Below are 8933 nucleotides of genomic sequence, written 5' to 3' on the forward strand. Positions count from 1 at the left end.
GCGGTGTCTTGCAGCAGCCTGGCCCTCCTCACCACTTTGGCTGCCAGCACACCTCAGAGCAATATGGCAAGGAGTAGGAGGAGTCACAGAGGCAGGGGAGGGAGAGGGGGGAATTTGGATTGCCTGAAGTTTGGGGATTCTGACCCAGAGTCCTGACCCAGACTCTGATGAATGTACTGCTGAAGAGGAGGAGGAAGAGTTTGGATTTGATATCCCGCTTTATCACTACCCGAAGGAGTCTCAAAGCGGCTAACATTCTCCTTTCCCTTCCTCGCCCACAACAAACACTCTGTGAGGTGAGTGAGGCTGAGAGACTTCAGAGGAGTGTGACTACCCCAAGGTCACCCAGCAGTTGCATGTGGAGGAGAGGAGACGCAAACCTGGTTCACCAGATTACAAGTCTACCGCTCTTAACCACTACACCACATCTAACAAGAGCAGTTCCTCTGATTTAAGCTCAGAAGAGGAGGAGAGAAAGAAGAGAAAAGCTGTTTCATGTGAGGAGGGAAAAAAGAAAGATAAGGAGAATGAGAAGGAGAAGGAGGAGGAGGGGGGAGTCCAAGGGGGAATAATAATAAGAAAAGCAGGAAAGACTCCAGCAAGTTGAGCAGCAAAGAATCTGGATTGAGAGCTCAAAAAATGTAGAAGCTATGAATTTCATAGGACCAGAATCTCCCATTACCTATGCCTCTCAAGATGATCGGGCCTTGAACTACGGGCATGCTTTACTCCATGGCAAAGGCGCTGCCATGATGGAGTACGTAAAAGCTGAAAAATGCATCCCTAGTAGAGATGAAATTCGTCCAACCAGTGAAGCGTTTGCATCATTTACGTCTAGCTATGTAATGAGCAGCACCGGAAAATGGAAGCTGTGTGTCTGCACAAGTAGAAACAGATATACAGTGTGGGTGAGAAGAGGGCCTTGGAATCTTTCAACCAGGAGGAGAGGCAGAAGATAGAAAACAAGATTCTGGCAAGCTTCTGGGAGATGGTCTACAGGAAAACCAAGGGCAAAGACAATAAATGGGCTGGATGCTCTTCTTGTGTATATTGACAAACGTCACCCATTACAGCCGTTTGCAAAATACAGGTAAGTGTCCAGCATCTCTGCTGGCTGAATTTTGGGAAACGGTTTATGTGTATCAAATAAGAACCATGACAGGTGCATGTGGACAGCCTGTTCACAAATTTGCTGTAGGGCGTTGCCAGCAGCAGAAGGACACAAGGCAAAATGAAATGAGGCAGGCTGTCTTGCAGACTATCCCAAAATATTTCCAGGAATCCAAGATACTGTGCCAAGAAACTGTGGTGATTTTAGAAAATACTTTGTTTAAATTCTGAGCAGCAAACCTAGGTAAACATATACCTCCAGTCTTTCTGGATAATCCCTGATTTCGGATGTTAATGCATAGTGATATACTGTGTGGCCAAGGTCTAAAAATCCAGTCACTATAAACAGACACTTGACGTAAGGCATAATGTAATTATTATCCACACCTAACACGATACTGAAATATCTATGTGCCCCTTTGTTTGAACACATTTTTATTATATTATTCAATGAATTTTTTGCTCTCTCTTTCCCAAGAATAACCACTGGATTAATAGTTTTCCTGACATATGGTATGCTCCACTGCATATCTATTTCTTGCTCTCAGAATACCTTAAGATTTCTAATTATACTGAGATATTCATGGTAGCACACTAATAATATTCACAGCAATGTCTGTTTTATGCCATAGATAGTTCCTCCTTCTCAATAAAAGCATAAATTGGCCAGATTTTTTAAAAGTAAAAGGCTATTTTTGCTCTTCCCTTTTTTGAAGACTTTTTTTTTTGGTCTACCCTTCTGGAAATTTGAAATAACTGAGCAGTTAAAATTCATGATCTACATTTTGTGTCATTATTATTACATTAGCATGAAATTATGGTCCTAGTTAGTCATAATTATACTCATAATTATTCAATTTATCACTATAGATCCTCCTGGAAATTTTATTGGAGGAGTTATTAACATTAATAAATTGTTTTTCTTCGTATCCATATTATTAATTCACCTCATGTGTGATGGGAACTATCAGCCATAAAATTAATACTAACTCTTTACTTTGTAGGGCTGCCTTAATGAAGGATAGTCTGATAACCTTTTGCCATTATGCTGGGCTTGCCATTTATTTTTGTTTCTCTGCTAAACAGAGGATCATTTACGTTGACATAACCAGACCAGTATAATCTGGGAATCAGAGTGTCAGGTGCAGCACCTTCAACGTCAAAGTTTAGTATCTAACACTGCAGTTCTGCTCACACAATGTACTTTCATTTGTGCCCACCCACCCAGGGGCGTAGCAAGGGGGTGCGTAGGGGGTGGTCCACCCCATATTCCATAATGGAGGGGGTGACAAATTATCAAGGAACAATTACTGCTCTACTAGGGCGGTTCATAAAAAACTTTTTTTTAAATGCCTGCTCCAAAGGTCTTATCTTACTGTACTAGGGATTATAAAGCTCTATATGAAATTTCATGCGTATCGGTTAATATCTTGACCCTCCTCCAGCAAAATAGCTGTTCACTTGGCTGTTTTCCTATGTCGTGAAGGCTGAAATTTCAGTTCAGTGGAGCAATTACTGTTCCCAACCCTAACCCTGTGGAAAGGCATCTAATTAGACTTTAATTTGATTTTGAGGTGTTTTTAGGAGGTAATTTAATTATTGTTTGATTTTATACCAATGTTATGTACGGTATCTGATGTTAGCCACCCTGAGCCCGACTTTGGCTGGGGAGGGCAGGATATAAATAAAAGTTTATTATTATTACTTGTTATTATTCCTTTGTAAGTGTGCTGGCCCCAAGGGTTTGTCCGTGAAGCGAGGTCCAAGTCCAGTCCTGGGTCTAGGGGTCCAAAGGAGGTCAGTCTGGCGGGGAGCGAGGCAGGGAGCAGGTCAAGGTCCAAGGCAGGTTCAGGCACAAGGTTGCAGGTTGAGCATACGCTTGCAACTAAGTTGCTCACGCAACTTGGGCTGGGTCTGGCTGGCTTTTATCTGGCCCTATGCTTAGGGTGGCCCCGGTCCTCCAGAGACTCGCCTCTCCTCCGGGCCTGGAGGCGAGCACTCCTCCTGTAGGCACTTAGCTCCCTTCACCTCTCTGTCCTGAGCCTCTGCAGCTCAGGAGAGGCTGGTGGGTTACTGGACCCAGGGGCTGCCTCAGCTTCCTCTGAAGAGGCTGGGAGTGGAGCACCTGCAAGCAATGGGTCCTCCCTCCCATCAGGAGCCAGAGCAGACTCTGCTGATGCCTGCACCTGGGGATCCAGCACAGGTGGGGATCCTTCAGGCTCAAGCCCTGGCCCCGGCTCAGCTGGTTCTGGAGGTGGGGAATCCTGTGCAGGCTGGGATCCCTCAGGTTCAGCATCAGAGTCTGACTCCCAGGCCATCACAGTAAGAAATTATGAAATAACGTAAAACCATTTTTGCAGGGGGGAAATCAATGGGGGGACAAGAAATTTTTCACACCGGGTACCACCTGACCTTCCTACACCTTGGGGGGGGGCATAATTTTTTTTGCCCCCGGGTACCAATTTACCTTGCTACGCCCCTGCACCCACCCAACACCCTCAAAATCTGCTCCAGTGGATCCATCCTTTGGAGCAGATTTTGGGGGCACATGAGAACTAAAATCCCACTGGCACAGCATTGGATACAACTCATAATCTTGGACTGACAACGATAATAAAAAGATAACATCTATCCACTCTTTTCTTCAAAGTTCCATCCCTTCACCCTTGCAAAATGACATAGAATGGCTGGTGGGAGGCACCATTTGGGAAATCCCCAAGGGAAGAAGGCTCAGAGCCAGAGGATTGGTGGCAGAATGAGGAAGGAAGAAGAAGGATAAAACGGGGAGGAGGAGATGGCAGAAGCTGAACAGGCAACAGGGTTTAGTGAGCGGGAAGAGCCTGTGGCAGAGAGCAGTCCAGAATCAGAGGCAGAAGTAGAGGCTGGAGAGGAGGGGGACCAGGAGGGAAAGGTAAGTCAGGCTGCTGAAGAAGCCAGGGGTCTCCCACTCCTGCTGTGACCAGCTTCCCTCCCCAGCTTCCCCCCCCCCCAGAACCCAAAGAGGTATGAAGAGGACAAAGCAAAGACAGAAAATATGATGAAATCTCAGCTTGCTTGGGAAAGACCCAGAGGGGGAGGGGGAGGGGATTTAGAGAGATGTGGAAAGCTGGGGATCTTCGCTAATCACATCTGCAGCATTTGGGCAAGACTTACAGGTTCTCGAATGCCTTGGTACTCATACGTTTTGGCCCCCGAATGCCGCAAACCTGGAAGTGAGTGTTCCGCTTTGCGAATGTTTTTCGGAAGCCGAATGTCCGATGCAGCTTCCGTGGCTTCTGGATGAGTGCATTAAGCGCCTGCAGTCAATCAGAAGCCGCACCTTAGTTTCCGAACGTTTTCGGAAGTCGAACGGACTTCCAGATCGAATTACCAAGGTACGACTGTACTCACTAGGCCTGAGTTGTTTTGCTTCTTTGAATAAAGAGTTAGCTTCACTGACACATTGTAAATTATTCCTGATCTGCTCCTGGCTCCCATGTTGACACTAAATATAAAGCCAACATAGTAAGCCAAGTACTTGTTTACTTAAAATATGTATAAGCCACCCCAAGTGTAAAACTGTCTCAAGGTGGCTTCCATGATGAAATAATACAATATAATGCCATCAAACCTTTCCAAACATTAATTAAACCAGCAGTAATGAAACAAAAACCAGGCCCAAATGGTTAAAATGTAACTGTACCTATCCAAATCCATAAGCAGCAGGGAAGCACAATAATGTAACAGTGTGGTACCATTCAATTTCAGTTTTGTTAATCACAGAAAAATGCACTAAAGAAAGCAAATTCACATAATCAAGGCTATGGGCACTCCATGCTTAAATAATGATAATAATTAAGCCCTGATCAGAAACTAATGGAAGCAATTTTCAGATAAAGTGTGAGAGACAGATTATTAGATGTCCATCATATAAAGAGGCAATTTCCCCTTGGATTGATTGTGTCTATCTAAGTCATATTCGGTGTACAGCCATTGATATCAATAGACTTAAGTTAGTCACTACCCAGATCTGCTATTGGGCAGGTCACCCAACCACCTGAAGCAGATTTAGGGACCACAGTGTTGCAGGGAGAGGACTGCTGAAAATTGATCTTTCCCGTTCCACAGATGGAAACCTTGCCATGAGGAGAGTGACCATTAGATACAACCCATGTAATCCCCGCAACGGAGTGAGCTCCCGTTGCTCTGTCCCAGCTCCTGCCAACCTAGCAGTTCGAAAGCACCAGTGCAAGTAGATAAATAGGTACCGCTCCAGCGGGAAGGTAAACGGCATTTCCGTGCGCTGCTCTGGTTTCCATCACAGTGTTCTGTTGCACCAGAAGCGGTTTAGTCATGCTGGCCACATGACCCGGAAAGCTGTCTGTGGACAAATGCCAGCTCCCTTGGCCTGAAAGCGAGATGAACGCCACAACCCCATAGTCGCCTTTGACTGGACTTTACCGTCCAGGGGTCCTTTACTTTTTACCGTCTACAACCCATGTTTAGCATCATGTCTGACTTGGACCTGAATTTCCCCACAACATTTGCACATGTTGAAAGGATGTGCAGGGTTTGTTTTTTGGGAGGGAACAAAAAATGTCATCATTTTTGTCTGTTTTAAAAAGAGTGTGTAGTACGCTCCCCATCCTTTAGTATTTACTTGGCAGTTTTGGACCTGTGCTTCTCTGAAGTCTTCTTTTAATTATTATTTCACCTCCAGGCTGCCAAATACATGTCTGGATTATTATTTGTACTCTTAACTATTGCTTAGGAAAACACCTCCCTGCTTTGCTGTTCATATTGGCTGCACTAGGCACTTCCCTGCCTGATAACTGTTCTTCGAATGAGGCTGGAGAAATGAAGTGTCCGGCAAGATGGATGATCTCCTCTTCCTGCTTACACTCGCAGCTGTTGCTTTGTGTCTCTCTGGAATGTATTGTGAACGTTGCTCCAGGCTATGTCTAGCAAAGGTTTGCAGTGTTTTTATTCTAGAGTTTCTTCACTCTTTAATAGAGCAGAACCTAAATGTAACTAAAGTTCATTGGGGAACATGATAAAAGAGGGGCCATAAAAAAATAAGAGACATTCATTAGATGATCCAAAAAAAACGACAACAACCCTAAGCCAAATATGATACATGCAAACATTTTTTTTTTTGAAATTGAAATCCTTTGTCTTTAATAGTCTCTCTCTCTCTCTCTCTCTCTCTCTCTCTCTCTCTCTCTCTCTCTCTCTCATTATTTCCCTCTCAGAAGCTCTTTGTAAAAACTCTAGGCTCACACACCATTTTAATAGAAAGCAAACTCTAATAAATAATCTGGCAAACGCAACAGCTGGGACACCAGGGGTAACAAAAACCCAGCTCAGTTTATGAGGGGAAGGTGTTCGTAGATAATGTGGTACTTCACTTATATGAAGTCAAACATCTGGGACTGTTTATGGGAATTTGTGTCTCTGTCATTAAACATAACTCCTTTTTTTTCTTTCCAAAGCCTGCTTCTAAATCCCATCTCAACACAATTCCACACTGCTTTCAGATGCTGAGGCTCTGTAAATGCAACCTCTGAGAGTGGTCCCAGCATCAATATATGGCCAAATTCAAGAAAACAGTTGGCTAGCAAGATCTACCACTAGCCCCATAAGTGCAACAGGGCTCCCCTCCCACTGTGTGCCCCCCCACTGGCTCAGGTATAGACATCAGAAATGTTTCTGCTACAAATTAGTGGGGGAAAATTCTATCACCTCTCAGGTGGGTGCCATTGTCATTATAAGAGAACAGCGGGGGCATTCATGGTGAGTTCTGGCACCTCTTTTTCTAGAAAAATAGCACTGTATCAGAGTACTTTCTAGTACAAAGGGTGACATATGGATTCCACACTCCTCCATGCACATGGCATAGCTTACTTTATTTTCCTCAGTGTTTCCTAGTTGTGTGTAAGGAAGATGTCAGCACTACATCTTTTGATGAAGGAAAAGCTTGCAACGTTTCTCTTGTCACTGGATATTGTAACATAAGAAATGCAGGTTAAGATCTTACAGAAACACACCTGACAATACAAAGATGCCAATTCTTAATATTGTGAATAAGCTCACACCTGCTACGTGCCGTTGGCATTTAACATTATGTTCTACAGGTGGTGAAAAGGATGAATGATATAATGTCACACAATATAATGATGTCACAAACTTGGGGGGGGGGGAGCGCTGCATAATTCATATATTTGTCAAAGATGAGTGGACATTTCACCTGTGATGTGATTCACTAATAATAATAATAATAATAATAATAGTAATAATAATAGGTAATTTTGACTGTTTTATTTCTCAAGAGAAGTAAAGGGGTCCTAGTAAAGAGCTGGGCTTTTCCTTCCTTGCAGAACATCATAATGTCTGAGTCAGTTCATTTGCGTCTTAGTAGAGCCCTGTCTGCTTTTGAGTGTCACTCTTAAAAACCTCCAATGACTATTGAATCTGATTTTAGGAAGCACCCATCCATGTGACATTTGAAACTGCGGCAGTTGTCTGAGAGTGCAACTAATGTCATTTCAAGGTCTGGCTGCTTTTCCTTATTACAGTCACAAATCATACAGCTAGATGTTTTAAGGATGAGATGGTCGAAAGCACTTTGGTTGGCCTAGCTCTTCTCCCACAGAGCTTAATAGTAAAACAATGATTGATTTGAGGAGGATTCGTTAGGCTGGTGCTAAACACACTTGGAAATTGAGAGAATCTTGAAAAATGAGATTGCTCATTCCTTTGCATTGCGCCGACTTAGAATCAAGCCAAGCCAACCCTTTGTGTTAATGAGAGAGAGGGCGATGTTGCCAAGCCCATTATGAAATCTTGAAATACAAACAAATGTGCAGTGTCAAATATTCAACATGGATATTCCAGAGTAGTCTTGATGATCTGCAATTTGATGATTGCGTTTTTTGGATTCTATTGTATGTTAGGATTGCCATATTGCAAAAAGTGGAAAAACTGGACACAAAATTTATTGAGCTTTTTAAGGGGGTAGGGAGAGAAGTTGTGGAGCTTTTTCTCCGGCAAAAACGACACTGCCAACATGGGTTGCCATACTCCCAGATTTTCCCAGACATTTTGCAGATTTCCACCCGGACACTGCTTCCAACTGCAGTATTCCAGGTATGTGCGGGAAATTCTGGACATATGGCAACCCTGTTTAAATCTCAAACAAATAAAACATAATATACCTCTTTGAATCTAAGAAGCTTTTAAATGAGGGATGGAGAACATGTGGACCTCCAGATTTTTCTGGACTCCAACTTCCATTGGCCACTGCCAGCATGACTAGGTCATACTGAAGGACTGCGGATTTCTCATCTGTTTTAGAATGTGAGGGGATAGCATGTGATAAGGATAAGTTGCACAGGATAAAGTGAGAAGAGTTAAACATATTGGGTTGTTGTTGTTTTGCTTTTAGTTTCTCCTGCATTTGTGTTCGAAAACTTAATATATTCTTATTGTTGTTGTTGTTGTTCAGTCGTTCAGTCATGTCTGACTCTTTGTGACCCCATGGACCAGAGCACGCCAGGCACCCCTATCCTCCACTGCTTATACTAATCTTAAACTAAAGTCTACAGAATGGAAATACAAGTAGTAGTCTTTGGCAGTCTAGCATAAAGGAACATTCAATAGTTCAGGCAGAGTCTGTGCTGCAACATGATCTCAGGGTGGAAACACATGGCTGAGATAAACATGGGAGCTCTTGGAGAAAACAGAAGCCCCCACATAATATTTGCCCCTTGAATGAAAATCTAGCCATCTCTGAAGGTGATCACACAGTACATTTCACTGCTCCATGTCATTGGCTGTAACTGGCA

The 8933-nt window shown here is 43.4% G+C and overlaps 1 pseudogene; it reads left to right on the plus strand.

The window, feature by feature from the left end:
- The first annotated feature begins 415 nt into the window (after window positions 1–415).
- Window positions 416–1054, plus strand: LOC117054569 (annotated as a pseudogene).
- The last annotated feature ends 7879 nt before the right edge of the window (window positions 1055–8933 follow it).

The sequence above is a fragment of the Lacerta agilis genome, chromosome 10 (genome assembly GCF_009819535.1).
Source record: "Lacerta agilis isolate rLacAgi1 chromosome 10, rLacAgi1.pri, whole genome shotgun sequence".
In the NCBI taxonomy this organism is placed as follows: Eukaryota; Metazoa; Chordata; class Lepidosauria; order Squamata; family Lacertidae; genus Lacerta; species Lacerta agilis.